Source organism: Hyperolius riggenbachi, chromosome 3 (assembly GCF_040937935.1).
Source record: "Hyperolius riggenbachi isolate aHypRig1 chromosome 3, aHypRig1.pri, whole genome shotgun sequence".
NCBI classification, from domain to species: Eukaryota; Metazoa; Chordata; class Amphibia; order Anura; family Hyperoliidae; genus Hyperolius; species Hyperolius riggenbachi.
Window position 1 is genome coordinate 291855911 of NC_090648.1, and position 18645 is coordinate 291874555.

At 44.9% G+C, this 18645-nt stretch overlaps 1 protein-coding gene across 5 annotated transcripts in view; it reads left to right on the forward strand.

Annotated features, from left to right (window-relative positions):
• TMEM168 (transmembrane protein 168) overlaps window positions 1-18645 on the forward strand; it is a 187685-nt gene that overhangs the window by 14007 nt on the left and 155033 nt on the right. For 4 of the 5 annotated variants that reach the window (XM_068276492.1, XM_068276491.1, XM_068276490.1 and 1 more), the window contains exon 2: window positions 10418-10526. The exons of the other annotated variant lie outside the window; for it this stretch is intronic. The gene's annotated coding sequence lies outside the window, so the exon portion shown is untranslated. The remainder of the gene's footprint in view (window positions 1-10417; window positions 10527-18645) is intronic. 5 annotated transcript variants of the gene reach the window in all.

An 18645-nucleotide genomic window follows, 5' to 3' on the forward strand; every position in this document is an offset into this window, starting at 1 on the left:
GCAATTTCCCGGTGTGGGGTATATACATCCATTAACACTGCACTTAGGTGGGTCAACAGGGGTCTCAACTTAAACAGTCTGTCATGGGAAGGGTTGGTATGTTCCACATCTTGAGAGTTGTCATTCAGGTGGAAAAACTTTGACAACAGCTCAAAACGCTGCCTGGGCATTATTGCTGGATAGAGGGGTGCATTGTGATAAAGGTCCCTGGACCAGTACATTTTTATCTGGGGCTTTGGGTTGATGCTCATGCTGAGCGTGAGGCCTACATAGGCCTTCATTTCGGGCACGTTGGTGGGGTGCCATTTTCTGGTGATATAGTTAGTGGGGTGGTCAGCTAAAAATTGTAGAGCAAATAAATTAGTTTGCTCTACTAAATGCTCCCACATTGCCTCTGTCATAAAAAGCTGGAAAATGTCAATTGGTTCCTGATTGACAATGGGCACTGACACACCAGCGGTGGCTGTGAAGGGTGGGATGTTGGGCGCAGCATAATTAGGGGGTTCCCAGGTGCCATTTAACATATGAAGCGGTACCTCCTGCCTGCGAGGTACCTGTGGCTGCCTACCCTGTCTGCGCCTAGCTCCCCCTGGCGCACTGCTGCTAGCAGCAGCGGGGTTGCCCACGGAGCCCTCTGCTGGGTTGCCCATGGAGCCCTCTGCTGGGTTGCCCATGGAGCCCTCTGCTGGGTTGCCCACGGAGCCCGATGCTGGGTTGCCCACGGAGCCCGATGCTGTGGACAGTCCTGATGGTCCCTCATCAGCGGACTCAGGACTTGGGTCCCTCCTCAAGCGGCGTGATGGCGGCCCTTCGGACTCTGAAGATTCAGATCCTGAACCAGAGCCGGACGGAGGGAGCCAATCACTACCTGACTCATCCTCGCTGCTGCTCTGCTGGAGGATGGCGGCTGCCTCCTCCACAGAATAGAGCCTCCTCGCCATTTAAAAAGGGATAGATAAAGATGAGAAATATAAAAAGATAGTAAGATTTTTTTTTTTAAAGTGACAGTTTTTTTTTTTTTTTTTTTTTGGGGGGGGGGGTGTAAAGGGGGGGGTGGAGACAGTAGAGAAGAGGCGGGGGGGAGGAGAGTAGAGTATAGGTAGTAACAGATAGGAAGAAAAAGATCACAATAGATCAGTGATCAATAGATCAGTAGGTAATAAATGGCCAAGGAGAGGGAGAATCAGGGATTCTGGGCAGTATGGGGTTAAAAATTCAGGGATGGAGGGCAAATTTTATTAAAAGGAATTCCTACCAGCTTATCTGTCAGTCTGTCTCTCAGCTCCTGTCACCACAGAACAGTGATTGATCTGTGTGACAGGAGCTGAGAGACAGAGAGAGGGAAACCTGTTATTTACAAACATTATTAAGAATTCACATTGTTACTGGATGTAACTATGTGAATTCTTTACTTCCTTTGCTCTGATTGGCTCAGAGGAGCGCTGGCTCCTCTTCACCAAACAGCACGGCTTGTAAGCCGTCGGGGACGAGCGGCACCACGCGACCATGCGCGCGCACACGCGGAAGTGCGCCTGGACGCGGACTCTCGTCCAGATAGGCTTTAGCTGCCGCTGCCTGGACGAGCTTGCTCGTCCATTTAGGCTGAACCGGTTAAAGACTCAGCATGCATACAGTTGTGCACATGCTGGATTCTCAGACAAAACCGCTCAAGGCGACCACCTCTGCCCAGCTCCTCCAAGTGTGTGTATTTGGTTCTGAGGATAAAGACCACCTGGCAAATGTGGCAGCAGGGATGTGGAGTCGGTATAATAATCCCCCAACTCCTCTAATTTGCATATAACAATCTTGTTGCTTGAAAGTATGTAACATAGAAGGCATTTCATCACTGCTAAAGCTTAGTAATTTTAAAGCCATATTAAGGTGGCATCTGCTTTTGGGAACAAAACACAGCTCCTAGCCCAGAAGCTGACACTCTACCCTGTCGGCCATCCTGGCCTGCCATTGCCAATGTGAATGCCCCATATCAGCCAGGTTCTGTCATGTAGCACTGTCTATGAGCCAAAACCCAACTAATGTGAGGTTCCAGTGAATCTTATTTAACAGATAATGGGCTCTATTCACAATGCATTACCACATTTGCATGCTGAAAACAGCTGATTTTCTGTTCACCTTCCCAAGTTACAATTCACTATACCTATCTCTGCACAGAAAAGCACAGTTTCTGACTAGTGAGGTAAATTACCGACTTGTGGAGTCTGTTTTTTACGCATACTCTTTGGTAAGAGTATACGTAAAGGGTGCAGACAAAAACAAACAAAGAACATAAATCAGGCTCTAGGCAGTCTCTGTGGGTACATCTGAGAGATGTGTAGGTACTCTGCAGCAGAATGAGGGGATTCTTCCTCTAGTACACATTCTTCACCCACCATATGAACCAGGTTTATGGGTTCTAGACAACACCTCTGCATTCAATGTGCACAACATTCTCAGTGGATTCACAACAACTCTGCAGGTAATGCATATTTATAGTACTACTGTATAGCTTGATTTGTAGTAATCATTCCCAAATTTATTAACCACTTGCCGACCGCCCACAGCCGATGGGCAGCGGCAAGGGCTGGGCCCAAATGACCGCAATACGCCTATCGGCGGTGGTGGGCGTGGTTATGCGGCGATCGCGTCATTTGTGACGCGATCAGCCGCTGGCGACAGGCTCCGCCCCCCCCCTGCGCTGTAACCCGCCGGCCGTTCTAGCTGAACGATCGCCGCTACAAAGTATATAATACACTTTGTAATGTATACAAAGTGTATTATACAGGCTGCCTCCTGCCCTGGTGGTCCCAGTGATCGAGGGACCACCAGGGCAGGCTGCAGCCACCCTAGTCTGCACCCAAGCACACTGATCTTTCCCCCCCCCCCTGCCCCCTGATCACCCACAGCACCCCTCAGACCCCCCCCCTGCCCACCCCCCAGACCACTGCTTGCACCCAATCACCCCCTAATCACCCATCAATCACTCCCTGTCACTATCTGTCAACGCTATTTTTTTTAAAGCCCTAAACTGCCCCTTGGGTGCTCCTGATCATCCCCCACCCCTCAGATTCTCCCCAGACATCCCCCCCCCCTGTGTACTGTATGCATCTATCCCCCCTGATCACCTGTCAATCACCCATCAATCACCCCCTGTCACTGCCACCGATCAATCAGCCCCTAACCTGCCCCTTGTGGGCAATCTGATCACCCACCCACACCATCAGATCGCCTGCAGACCCGCCGTCAGATCACCTCCCAAGTGCATTGTTTACATCTGTTCTCTTCTCTAAACACCCACTAATTACCCATCAATCACCCACAATCACCACCTGTCACTTTTACCCATAAGATCAGACCCTAATCTGCCCCTTGCAGGCACCCAATCACCCGCCCACATGCTCAGATTGCCCTCAGACCCCCCTTGTAAATAATGCACTGGCGAATTGATATCTGTTCTTCCCTGTAATAACCCACTGATCACCTGTCAATCACCCATCAATCACCCCCTGTCACTGCCACCCATCAATCAGCCCCTAACCTGCCCCTTGCGGGCAATCTCATCAACCACCCACACCAACAGATCGCCTGCAGACCCGCTGTCAGATCACCTTCCAAGTGCATTGTTTACATCTGTTCTCTCCTCTAAACACCCACTAATTACCCATCAATCGCCACCTGTCACTGCTACCCATCAGATTAGACTTCTATCTGCCCCTAGGGCACCCAATCACCCGCCCACACCCTCAGAACGCCCTCAGACCCTAGCCCTGATCACCTCGCCAGTGCATTGCTAGCATCTATTCCCCCCTCTAATCACACCTTGAGACACCCATCAATCACCTCCTGTCACCACCTGTCACCCCCTAGCACACCTACCCATCAGATCAGGCCCTAATTTGCCCCGTGTGGGCTCCTGATCACTCGGCCAAACCCTCAGATCCCCCTCGGACCCCCTTCCGATCACCTCCCCAGTGCATTGATTGCATCTATTTTCCCCTCTAACCACCTCCTGAGACACCCATCAATCACCTCCTTTCACCCCCCCTAGCACTCCTATCCATCAGATCAGGCCCAATACAACCTGTCATGTAAGAGGCCACCCTGCTTATGACCGGTTCCACAAAATTCGCCCCCTCATAGACCACCTGTCATCAAAATTTGCAGATGCTTATACCCCTGAACAGTCATTTTGAGACATTTGGTTTCCAGACTACTCACGGTTTTGGGCCCGTAAAATGCCAGGGTAGTATAGGAACCCCACAAGTGACCCCATTTTAGAAAAAAAGACACCCCAAGGTATTCTGTTAGGTGTATGACGAGTTCATAGAAGATTTTATTTTTTGTCCAAAGTTAGCGAAAATTGATTTTAATTGGTGTCATTTTTCACTAACTTGTGACAAAAAATAAAATCTTCTATAAACTCACCATACACCTTACGGAATACCTTGGGGTGTCTTCTTTCTAAAATGGGGTCACTTGTGGGGTTCCTATACTGCCCTGGCATTTTAGGGGCCCCAAACAGTGAGGAGTAGTCTAGAAAACAAATGTCTCAAAATGGACCTGTGAATAGGACGTTGGGCCCCTTAGCGCACCTAGGCTGCAAAAAAGTGTCACATGTGGTATCGCCGTAGTCAGGAGAAGTAGTATAATGTGTTTTGGGGTGTATTTTTACACATGCCCATGCTGGGTGGGAGAAATCTCTCTGTAAATGGACAATTGTGTGTAAAAAAAAAAAAAAAAAAAAAAAAAAAAAATTCAAAAAATTGTCATTTACAGAGATATTTCTCCTACCCAGCATGGGTATGTGTAAAAATTCACCACAAAACACATTATACTACTTCTCCTGAGTACGGCGGTACCACGTGTGGCACTTTTTTGCACCCTAAGTGCGCTATGGGGCCCAAAGTCCAATGAGTACCTTTAGGATTTCACAGGTCATTTTGCGACATTTGGTTTCAAGGCTACTCCTCACGGTTTAGGGCCCCTAAAATGCCAGGGCAGCATAGGAACCCCACAAATGACCCATTTTAGAAAGAAGACACCCAAAGGTATTCCGTTTAGGAGTATGGTGGGTTCCTAGAAGATTTTATTTTTTGTCACAAGTTAGCGGAAAATGACACTGAAAAAAAAAAAACAATTAAAATCAATTTCCGCTAACTTGTGACAAAAAATAAAAACTTCTATGAACTCACCATACTCCTAACGGAATACCTTGGGGTGTCTTCTTTCTAAAATGGGGTCATTAGTGGGGTTCCTATACTGCCCTGGCATTTTAGGGGCCCTAAACCGTGAGGAGTAGTCTTGAAACCAAATGTCACAAAATGACCTGTGAAATCCTAAGACTGGTTTCACAGTGGGACGTTACAGGCGCACGTTAGAGCAGCCTGTAACGCACCCCACCGCACAGCAATGAAAAATCAATGGGCTGTTCACAGTGCCCACGTTGCGTTACTTAATAACGCTGCGCCATAAAACAACGTACTGCATGCAGTACTTTATAAGCGGCAGCCGCGTTAGACTACTTGCACATGCTCAGTAATGTTGGGGAGGAGCGGAGAGCGGCCAGGCACATGGCTAATTAATATTCACTGCACTCAGTGACATGCAGTGCTTACTTCCTGGAGCGGCCTCTCTGTGCTGCGATTGGCCGGGCGGGACCACGTGAGGCCTCATGCGTCCAAGAGTACGCATCACGGACGCCAGAGTGAGCTGCACAACGCGGCTCACTCTGACGTCCACGTCAGAGAGCACCAGGCGTTGCATTAGGGGCACGTTATGCGTCCTTAACGTCCCCTAAAACACAACGTCCTGGTGTGAAACCAGCCTTAAGGTACTCATTGGACTTTGGGCCCCTTAGCGCAGTTAGGCTGCAAAAAAGTGCCACACATATGGTATTGCCGTACTCAGGAGAAGTAGTATAATGTGTTTTGGAGTGTATTTTTACACATACCCATGATCAGTGGGAGAAATATCTCTGTAAATGGACAATTGTGTGTGTAAAAAAAATAAATAAATAAATAAATAAAAAAAAAAATTGTCATTTACAGAGATATTTCTCCCACCCAGCAGGGGTATGTGTAAAAATACCCCAAAACAAATTATACTACTTCTCCTGAGTACGGCAATACCACATGTGTGGCACTTTTTTTGCAGCCTAACTGTGCTAAGGGGCCCAAAGTCCAATGAGCACCTTTAGGCTTTACAGGGGTGCTTACAATTAGGCACCCCTTAAAATGCCAGGACAGTAAACACACCCCACAAATGACCCCATTTTGTAAAGTAGACCCTTCAAGGTATTCAGAAAGGAGCATAGTGAGTCCGTGGCAGATTTCATTTTTTTTTTTTTTTTGTTGCAAGTTAGAAGAAATTGAAACTATTTTTTTTCTTCTTTTTTGTCTCAAAGTGTCATTTTCCGCTAACTTGTGACAAAAAATAAAATCTATGAACTCACCATGCCTCTCAGTGAATATTTTGGGATGTCTTCTTTCCAGAATGGGGTCATTTGGGGGGTATTTATACTATCTTGGAATTTTAGCACCTCATGAAACATGACAGGTGGTCAGAAAAGTCAGAGATACTTCAAAATGGGAAAATTCACTTTTGGCACCATAGTTTGTAAACGCTATAACTTTTACCCAATCCAATAAATATACACTGAATGGATTTTTTTTTAATCAAAGACATGTAGCAGAATAAATTTGGACAAAAATGTATACAGAAATGTTACTTTATTTGAAAAATGTCAGCACAGAAAGTAAAAAAAATCATGTTTTTGACAAATTCATGTCTTTTTTTGATGAATATAATAAAAACTAAAACTCGCAGCAGCAATCAAATAGCACCAAAAGAAAGCTGTATTAGTGACAAGAAAAGGAGGTAAAATTCATTTAGGTGGTAGGTTGTATGACCGAGCAATAAACCGTGAAAGCAGCAGTGGTCTGAATGGAGAAAAAGGCTCTGGTCCTTAAGGGGCGAAAAGACTGTGGTCTTCAAGTGGTTAACATATCAAATTAATTGATTTCATAAGCAAAGGGAGTTTGAAAATCAGGAGCTAACCATAGTTACATGTGTAAACACAAATGCACTTGTTTAAAGGACACATAAGAGCTGCATTAAAAAAACAAAAATCTACTTACCCTGTGTTTCCTCCAGCTCCTTGCAGCCTTCCTGTGCCCTTGTTGCAGCTCCGCGCCGGTGGCTCGGGGTCCCCTCTAGTGCAAGATGCCTACTGTGCCTGCGCGAGCGTCTCTCGGAGTCACACTGACATCTTCCGTACTGCGCAAGTCCAGTAGTTCTGCGTCTGCTCAGTACAGTCCGCATGACATCAGTGTGACTCCGTGAGCTGCTCACTGAGGCGCAGTGGATGCCAAAACATGCAGATAAGTAAATTGTCCCAAGACTATGATACATATACTACACTTTATATAGACATATTACTATGGTAGGGATTAGACAAGACCATATACTCTGTACAGCGCTGTGGAAGATGTCGGCTCTATATAAATCCGAAATAATAATTGGTGTCCTGAGAGACTAACTACTCTGATCATAATATATTAGCAAGAAGGTCCAGAGAATGCTCACTTCTAAAACTCCATCTCTTGTTGGTCTAATTCTGGCAGAACATAAAGTCTGAGTACCTGTAAGTGTTTTACTAATATTCCATCTTAGTTAATACCCCAGAGTTTGTGCCAGTCAGTGCCCCTGTTTATGGCTTTACTTCTCTTTCTATAGACAGTGTCAGATCTTTAGTCAAATTAAAATAGAGGTATTCCCTGGAGATAAAATTACATCTTCATAATTTATAATAGTGGTTATACTGAATTTCTTTCAAGAATATGGTTTGTTGGACAGCAAACTTATCAACTTGCCTTCTGTATCTCTAAGACCCCATCCCCTTTCCACCCCTTACTCATTGAACCTTCTTAGAGCCCTTCACTACACTTTACTTCCAGTCTTCTGGCTTGCCCCAGTGTTTGGATGGGGGATTTTTTACTTTGTTTGCAACCCTATTATGCAGGGCTGTGGAGTCGGTACAAAAATCTTTCGACTCCAAAGCCCCGTTTCCACTAGAGCGAATCTGCATGCGTTTCCTGCATGCAGATTCGCATAGGCAATACAAGTGGATGGGACTGTTTCCACTTGTCAGGATTTCTGAGCGTTTTTCTGTGCAGAAAAAATCTGCACGGCAGAGCCATCAGAATTCGCATACCGCTATGCGATTTGCATACAATGTATTTAATAGGAAATTTGCATGCGGTTTTGGTATGCGAATTTTCATGCGAATTTTCATGCGAATTTTCATGCGAATTCGCATACGATTTCGCATAAAAACAATGGAAAAGTACACCGGCACTGCCCTGGTTAAATTCGTATACATAGTCATCCATGCGAAATCGTATGAAAATTCGCATACAAACGCATGCGAAATTCGCATCCGCATGCAAATTTTTTCCGTACAAGTGGAAACGGGCTCCTACTCCTCAGTTTATGAAACCACCGACTCCAGGTACCCAAATTGGCTCCCTCTCCTTAGTCTCTTACCAGGGCTGTGTATTTTGTACAAAAATCATCCGACTCCTCAGTTTATGAAATCGCCGACTCCAGGTACCCAAAATTGCTCCGATTCCACCTCCTTGACTCCAACTCCACAGCCCTGCTATTATGGATCGCTTCCCTGCATCTGCTGACAATTCAACTGCCCTCGCCAGACTGACGGAACTGATTCTGTACGACACCTGGTGTCAATTTAACACCCCACTCCTACAATATACCTGCTTCTCTGCCCTATAACATTCTATCCAGATTAGATTACTTTTTGGCCACTCAACTTGCTGCCTTTGGTGGAATTTATTCTATTTTTGCCTTGAGTAGTCTCTGACCAATCCCCAATTTACATTTCTCTGCTTTATGACTGCCCTTCAAACTATGTTTGTAAATGGATGGAGATGCTCAATGGCTCTATCACTTTAGAGGACATTGAACTAGCCATTCATTCCTTCCCTACCGGTAATAAAAAAAAGGCCCCAAGGTTGGATGGCATTCCAGGGGTGATTTACAAGAGGTTATTAGAAATACCTTGCACTACTGCTCCAAACCTTCCAGGGCTCCTTTGAAAAGGGTGTCTTACCCCCTTCTATGCGTACTGCTCTAATAGTCCTAATTCCCAAACTGGGTAAGGACACACCACAATGTGACTCAGATCATTAAATATTGCTACTAACCCTCGACTTCATAAACCTGGCGAAAATACTAGCCTTGAGGTTTAACCAGGTCATCCTATCTCTCGTTTACAAAAACCAGACAGACTTTATTCCTGGCAAAAATACTTTTTTAAATATCAGAAGACTATTTGCCAATATACTAGCAGACCAGGACAACAAGGGTCAGCAAGTCATTGTATCATTGGACGCTGCCAAAACGTCTGATGCGGTGAAATGGCTTTTTCTACTTGCGGTGCTGTCTTGGTTTGTATTCGGGGACAATTTTATTTGGTAGTTCCAAATATTGTACATTAATCCCTTAGCACAAATGTATACCAATTCAACCATCTCTGATCCCTCTCCAATTTTAGAGGAACCTGGCAGGATTGTCCTTTATCCCCTCTCTCCTGCGCAGGATAATAAGGGAGCTGGAGGTAAGGGGAAGGAGGGAGCGCAGAAAACGCTGCGGAGGGGGGCTTTTAAGAGCCCCCCCCCCGCGCTCGGCCACACGGAGCGGCGGCGATCAGACCCCCCCAGCAGGTCATCCCCCTAGGGGGAAAAAAGGGGGGGGGAAGTCTGATCGCCCTGCCTTGCTCACGATCTGTGCTGCGGGCTGGAGAGCCCACGCAGCGCAGATCTCAAAGAACAGCCCTGGTCCCTAAGTGGTTAAATGGTTTAATAAGAGACAACTGGGCAAACAAAATGTCTGTTTTAATCACAGGAGAATGTTTAATTTTAAATCTATAATGGCCGAAAACTGAGAAATAATAATTTTTTTCCCATTATTTTCTTATTTTTCCTGTTAAAACGCATTTAGAATAAAAACATTCTTAGCAAAATGTACTACCCACAGAAAGCCTAATTGGTGGCGAAAAAAACGAGGTATAGATCATTTTGTTGTGATAAGTAGTAATAAAGTTATTAGGGAATAAAAGGGAGGAGCACTGACAGGTGAAATTTGCTCTGGTCCATTAGGGTTAAAAACCACTTGGGGGTGAACTGGTTAAGCTAGATCCTTGTGTGTTTTTTGTTGTTGTTGTTGTTGTTGTTCACCAAGTCCAAAAACAAATTCTGTTTCTTGAAGCTCTTCTGCTGACAGGTACTGAGGAAAGGTAGTGAAAGTTAACTGGGTTGAATTGTATTTTAAATATTCAATTTTTTTCTGTCTTGTTTGTGTTCTAACAACCTTTTTTATTTTCTTCCCCCAATGTTACTTTAAGAAATGCACACTTGCTGGGCTAGCATATTGAAAAGACTTCATCCCTTCACGACCAGCCATGCTGCTTACGTCTGTCTTGAGAAGTGAGCGGTGAATGTCGGCTGCTGGAGGCAAGTTGATTGTTCTTTTTAAAAGAGGTCTTTGGTGGTAAGAAGCCTCTCTATGCCTGGGCAGACTCTGGTCAGTGTAATAAATTAACTGCTGAGTTTAACAGCTTAAAAAGCCCTTTTTTTCCTGTAAAGAGAACCCGAGGTGGGGTTCTGACATTGCAATCCACATACAGAGGCTGGGTCTGCCTATACAGCCCAGCCTCTGTTGCTATCCCAATCCTCCCTAAGTTCCCCCTGCGCTCTGGAACCCCCTATAAATGACAGCCTCGCTGTGCGGGCTGTGTTTACATCTGTACTCGGGGCGGATTTGTGGGAAGGCCAGGGAGGCCCGGGACTAGGGCGGAGCCAAGGAAGCAATGTTATCGTTCCAACCAGGCAGTCAAACTCGCCAAACTGTGTGTGTCCCCAAAGCCGACCACACTGTTCCACGGAGCTGAGCGATAACATTGCTTGTCAGTAGCAGCCGCACCCGCCCACTCCCCTGCTCTGCACACACAGAAGCATGTCTGTGTACAGCAGCAGCAGCTAAAGACAGGGCAAAGAGCGGGCAGCTTTGCTAATATGACAGGAGAGGAGCAATGGCTGTATCACTGCATCCCTGCTCGCTGTCATTCTCTATACACGAGTGTTGAGCTGCCCCACCCCCGCTGCCTCTCCCGTGCTTGTGTCTGTGTCCCGGCCAGCTGAAGCACAGCAAGAGGAGAGGAGTTCAGCCACATGTGATAGTGAAAAGTGAAAAGGTCCTGGCCTCCCATCCAGCTGTGACAGGACATTTATGATTCAGTGGAGGAGGGGACCCGGGCAGTGTAAGTTGATAAAGATTAACACTCTCTGTGCTTGTGCTGAGCTAATCAGGTTTAAAATGAGACCTAAAAACAGCAACACAAACATGATTTACATACCTGGGGCTTCTTGCCCCCCATAGTGTTCTTGCCCCTCAGTTCCTTTGGACTCCATCATATTACTGTTACCCCTCTTAAAAAGTTGCAATTGGCCTGAGTTGCAGCTTGGTGCATGTAATGTCCTGTGTGCGCAATGCCTCCTCAATCATGCTCCTCAGCAGCTGTGCCCAGCATCCCCAGCCAGTAACATGCTGTGCATGCGCGGTTCTGATTCTTTCCAAACCACACGTGAAGAACGCTCTGGGCCACGACTAACTTGCCTAGCTTCTCGGAAGCATGATCAAGTACATTACATGCACCATAGCTGCGACTGTGGCCAATCGCAGGTTTTTAAGTGGAGCAACAGCAGATGGAGATGAGTCTAAAGGAACTGAGGGGCCAGAAACACTATATAGGGAGAGGAGGGGGCTAAAGGAAGCCTCAGGTATGTTTAAATCATGTTTTGTTTACTTTACATTTTCTAGAATTGTGTGGTGGTTTTACTTAATTTTAAAAACAAACAAAACTGTACTTTTACTTAGCCCCTTCCAGCCGCCCATAGTCCCTGAGAGGTCCCAAGGCATTCTCTGGGCCCCCTCCGTTTTCCCACTGGTAGCTCCATAAGTTTGGCAACTGGGACTGCAGGCGCACCTACTGCGTATGCACGGTCCCATCCATGTGTTCTTCTCTATTATACCCCCTCTCCATCCTGGCCATTTATCCCATACTGTGGCTTCCAGCACTGGTGCCTCTGTTCTCCTACATAAGGGGTGAGAGGGGGTTCTTCTGGCTACTTATACTGCTAAGGGGGGAATGGTTACCTATACTGGGGAAAGTGGTCTTCTGGGTACCCATACTGCTGCCTGGGATCCACTTGTTCCTTGTGGCTGTGCTCTTATCTGTGTACAAGCACAACCGTACTGGCCCAGTCCAATAACACGAAGCTGCTCGTGCACAAAGGACTACACAAGTGGCTTTGTGCTACTGGAAATTTGCGACTCATACTTGCGCATGCCCAGTACAATTGTGCTTGAACACAGATGGAAGTGCAGCCTCAAAGAAGAAGAGGGTCCCGAGCAGCAGTGGTGAGGTCTGAACATGCTCAGAGGGTCCCAAAACTGGAACAGTGGGCACCAGGAGGATCTACTATAGTAAGTATCTAAGCTAATTTTTATTTTTGCTTCAGGTTCTTCACTTTAGGGGCCCTGACACACCAAAAAAGGTTTTTCAGGTAGTTGTTTTTTAAAAATGCTTCCATAAAATTTGCATTGAAAATGCGGTAAAATCGTGGCTAAATTGCAGCGATCAGGATTTTTTGAAAAATCGCGATCTCGGCTATTTTGCTGCAGTTTTAATGTAAGTCAATGGAAGCATTTTTTGAAGAAGAAAAAAAAAAAACAGCAAAACACTTTTTGGTGTGTCAGGACCCTAAGATTGTATGTTGGGAGAAAAAGTGTATGTAAGTCGGGGGAAAGGAGGGGGCGTGGAGCTCCTATTGATCAGGGGGGCGGCTGGTGACAGTGGGCCTTGGGCGGTTAAAAGTACAAATCCGGCCCTGTCTGTACTGTCACTCTGCGTGCTCCCCCCGCCTCCTGCATAGCTCCGGTCCCGCCCGGGTCCCTTCCCTCCAATCAGTGGGGAGGGAAGGGACGCGGGCGGGGCCCGGAGCTCTGCAGGAGGCGGTGGAAGCAGCAAACTGACAGTACAGAGATAAACACAGCCCGCTGCGACACGCTGTGTGTCGGCAGCGCGGCTGTGATTTATGGGGGCTAGCAGAGCGCAGGGGGGGGCTTAGGGTGGATTGAAATAGCAACAGAGGCTGGGCAGTATAGGCAGACCCAACCTCTGTATGTGGATTGCATTGTCAGAACCCACCTCGGGTAAGTAATTAAAAAAAAACAAAAAAAAAACTGTAAAGCCTGCGGTCTTTAACCACTTCACCACTGAGGGGTTTTACCCCCTGACCACCAGAGCAATTTTAACCTTTCAGCGCTCCTTCCACTCATTCATCTATAACTTTATTATTATTTATCGCAATGAAATGAACTATATCTTGTTTTTTCCGCCACCAATTAGGCTTTCTTTAGGTGGGACATTATGCCAAGAATTATTTTATTCTAAATGTGTTTTAATGGGAAAATAGGAAAAATGTGGGAAAATTTTTTTTTCAGTTTTTGGCCATTATAGTTTTTAAATAATGCATGCTACTGTAATTAAAACCTATGAAATGTATTTGCCCTTTTGTCCCGGTTATACAACCGTTTAGGCTAGATTCACAGTGGGACGTTGCGTTTTGATGCCACGTTAAAGTCGCACCGCAAGCTTGCAACGCGCCCAAAAAGTGGCAACGCAGCGTTACCGTCGCATACAGCAGATACAGTAAAAAATACAGGCAATGAAAAGTATGCTTCCAAGTCATTACTGAGCATGTGCAAACAGTCCAACACAGCTAATAACGTGTATAACGCACTGCATGCAGTACTTTTACTTAACGTGCAGCGTTAGTCACTAACGCAACGTGTGCACTGTGAATGGGGCATTGATTTTTCATTGCAGTGAGTTATTCTGCGTTAAATGCTGTTTTAACGTGCGACTTTAACGTCCCACTGTGAACTTAGCCTTAAATTATGCCCCTATCACAATGTTTGGCGCCAATATTTTATTTGGAAATAAAGGTGCATTTTTTTCAGTTTTGCGTCCATCCCTAATTACAAGCCCATAGTTTATAAAGTAACAGTGTTGTACCCTCCTGATATAAATATTTAAAAAGTTCAGTCCCTAAGGTAACTATTTATGTATTTATTTTTTTTTATTGTACATTTTTTTATTTTTTTTTTTAATTACAAAAAAAAAATAAAAAAAAAAAAATTTGGGAGTGTGGGAGGTAATGAGTTAATTTTTTGTGTAAAAGTAATTTATTTGTATGGAAAAAATGTTTAGGGTGTAGTTTTACTATTTGGCCACAAGATGGCCACAGTAACTTTTTGTTTTAATGCGACCTCCAAGCGTCCTTCCGGAAGCTTGGAGGAAGCACTTGGAGGCTGGGTAAGTGTGTGTTTTTCACAATGATCGCGCTGCCCATCGGAGAGCAGCGGATCATTGCGGGGCTTAGATAAACGAACGGGAATGGATTTTCCCGTTCATTGATCTCCGGGCGAGCTGGCGGCGGCGTGTTTACTAGCGGCGGGCGGCGTGTTTACGAGCGGGAGCGCGGGCAGCGGTGGGAGTGCGCAAAGTACGGATTTCTCCGTCCCTGGGGGTTAAAGGATGGAAAAAGGGACGGAGAAATTCGTATGCGTGGGGGGTAAAGTGGTTAAGAGGTTAAATGTAAACTACGTGTGCTGGGGATGGGGATGGGGATACACAATGAGATTTTTCAGCAGATTTACTGTCCGATCGATTTTTTTCCGATTGATTTCCATTCACTTTTATGAGAAATTGATCGGACATATCGGAAATAATCTATCGAACCATCTATCTGCCAAAAAATCTCATGGTTTATTCCCAGCATTACAGTACTTTTCAATGGCAAAGGGACTTTAGAAGTGGATCAAGAATTGGAGGCAGAAGAGGAATTTAGAAGTGGGTGAAAAATATGAGCGATCAGCAAGAATATTGAAGTAAACCTGTGACGGCAAAATGAAGACATTTTATACTTATCTGGAGCTTCCTCCAGCCCCATGAGCACTGATGCATCCCTCGCCATCCTCCCAAGGGCCTCCATTTAGCTGCAATCAGCCCCAGTAATCTGCCTCAGTTGCCCCAGTCTGTTCTTTGCGCATGCGTGGCTCCTACATACATAAACATTAGTATGTAAAGTGCATTATACTAGTGTACATCATAAAAGTATGCTAAATATTGCAAACTAATCAACCACATCAAAAACAGTCTAGCCTATTTAGAGTCCAAGAACCTGAAACAAATGCTGGTACAAGGGGGAGGGTGGTTTGGTGCATATTAGAGAACGTCTGCTTGATTTCTGTGCATTTGAAAGTAGACCCTTATGTGAGAAAATGTTAAAAGGTGCCCATGAACAAATTTTGAAATTGTGTGAAAAATCTTTATTAATTTATAGGTGTGAGCTGAAGGGATTGCTTTTTTCATTAGGAGTGCAATTTCATATTAATACCAACATTTAAGATGCACTGGGTACACCCAAAGAAAACATGGCAATCGGGTCACTTCTGGCATTAAGCTCATTTACAGGGACTACTGCATGGGATGGATTTTGGCCAACAATGTTTGAATACAGTGCAAGGGGTACCAATGATAAAAGATGAGTATTGATTGAACTTTGAACACCACCGTTTAGCTCCTATTGCCTGCATGATGTTTTTGTTTGGGCTCTGACATTCAGCTATTTTCTGTCCCAAGTGTTGGCCAGGAAAAGTTAAGCAAATGGTGCTTGGATTTGGTTATGACGTCAAAGATGACGAAAGGTTAGCATCACATTATCAGGGCTAAGTGTTGATTAGAATGGACAGTGTTGAGGGAGATTGCCTTTACTGCTTTAGAGATTAGGAGGTTGGTGGAATGCCTGGTATACACCATGCAATTTCCCATCTGATTGACAGGTCGCATTGATAATTTTTGGCACGTCTGGTCTGATCCCAATTGAGAATGGAATAATTTTCTGATCATTCCTGCTCAATATGATCGTCCTTCCCAATCTTGCATTCATTCAAAAGTGAATGATGGCTGCTAATAGCAGGTAGCACTCTTTCATGAAAACAGAAGGAAAAAAAAAAGTATTAAAGAGGAACTGTGACTAATAGTACATAAAAAGCAGATATTTTCCTCAGGAGGGGAAAGCCTCTGGATCCTAATCGAGCTTCTCCCGTTCCTCCTTTCAAGCACTGGCAGTCCCCCAAAAAGTAAATGACTATTTGTGTGCATGTGCAGTAGTGGAACCCTTGGGCTCCTGCAAAATTATCCAAGCCTGATCTGGTCCATTCTACTGCACAAACGCCTATGCTGTAGAGCGGACCAGAACGGCTTGGCTATTACCACCGGAGCGCTAGGAAAAGCTGATGCTGTGCCTGACATCAGATACTTGGGGGTCCCAGCGCTGGTTCCCCTCTGCTGAAGAGCATGGGGAAAGCCTCTTTTAGGATCCAATTTCAGGACCCAACGCTGTGCATATGCATTGCTGTGCTGTTGCCTAGTAATGTATCTGTAGCATTGGGGTCCCAAAACTGTGCACCTTAGTGATCGGATTTAATTGCTACAAATGCACAGGCTGGTGGTAATGGTAAGCCACGCTCCCAATTAATGATGAAATGTGGCATATAGGATATCATTTTAACTGGGACAAGATTAACTATTTCTTGAGCTTCACGTCCGGGCGGCTGCTCTGCTGCGGTGCCGCGCTTCGGCGCACTCCCGGGCGAGACCCCGTGCCCCCATGGTGTCCCCCGGTAGCCCTGGGATCAGTGAATGGGAACATGGTTCCCGATCACCGATCCGTGTCCCCAGCAGAAGAACCGAAGCGCTACTAGAGGCTTCAGTCTTTCTGCACATAAACATTTCCGCATCCCCCTTGTGCTTCCGCTTAGCGAGAAGCACAAGGAGGGAAAAAAATTCAAGGTGGCCTAATAGTAAAACTACATCTTCATATTTTTTACATTACAATTTACACACATAATAACATTAAAAATTAACTGTTTATTTCCCACACCAAAATATTACCCAAATAAAATTTTTAATGGAAAAAAAAATTACAAAAAAAGACATAAATAGTTACCTAAGGGTCTGAACTTTTTAAATATGCATTTGAAGGGGGTATACTACGAACATTTTTTTAACCACTTTGAATCCCTTGCTACGCTTATCTACTCCCCACAAAACTTCATCTGAAGCTCAGGGGAGTAGATATGCGTACTTGTGGTAAACAGTGTGCTGTATGCCCAATAAGCTATCTGATTATGTATATAGGGTATCATTTTAACCGTGACAAGTGAGAGAATAGATTTTGTGTTGTTTGACAACTGAGGGCTAAGTCATGTGATTTTTTTTTTTTTAACAGAAAACTGAATGAAAAGCAATAAAACTGTTTTTTATGTACTCTATACCCTTAAATAAATACTTGTAAAAAAAAAAAAAAAAAAAAAAGTGACAGCATTGAAAAGAGAATACATAGTTACCCTAGGGACTCAGCTTTTAAAATACGTATGCCATGAGAGTAGGCCTGAACGATTTATCGTTTTTAGACCGAAATCGCGATCACGGAAATGACGATTCCGTGATCGCGAACGTGGCGATTTCTCACGATTTCCCCTCCTGCTGTGCAGCAGTGTACCATTTCAGGCCGGCAGTCTATCTCCTGCTTGCCGCTCCGTAGCGGCGACTTAGCGGCTCTCACTATCTCCTTCCTTGTGGCCACCTCCACCGCCTACGTCATCACCCTCCGCCTTGCCAAGCACGTCATTGGATGGGAGGGCGGGCGGCCGCAGCAGGCTCACTCTCTTTGGCTCCGCCCAGCCTAATACTTCATCAGCTGGGCGGGCGGCAAACTCCGCCCACAGGCTCTCGCTCTGTTTCCCTCCGCCTAGCCTAGCGCGTTATCAGCTGGGCGGGCGGCAGTACTGTCAGGCAAGAGTTTGTACATCAGTTAGATCATGCTGACACCCTGAATGTGCCTCATCCACTCTGTGTGTATGCAAGATGATGTGTGCTCGGCAGTGTGGGCACTGTGCATTTGAGCTGAGGTGACTGAGCTGGACTGTGTATACAGTAATGTATATCACAGTCCAGCTCAGTCACCTCATCTCAAATGCACAGTGCCCACACTGCCCAGCACACATCATCTTGCATGTACACAGAATTATATATATATATATATATATATATATATATATATATATATATATATATATATATATATATATATATATATATATATATATATATATATATATATATATATATATATATATATATATATATATATATATATATATATATATATATATATATATATATATATATATATATATTATAATTTTTTTTTTTTTTTGTGGTTCTGTTGTGTTAGGGCCTGCCGCCTGTAGTCTTGCGGCAATCACGTTGTGATCACGCGTTCCCTAATCTCCACCTTTTTTCCTCTAGTCTCTCACCTTAAATTCACATAATGCAGTGAGGTTTACAAACATGACAGACAATGACATTATACTACCAATTTGATAGTATGATGTTCTTTTCTGTCACTGCATGTTTGTAAATGTTACTGTGTACATTGT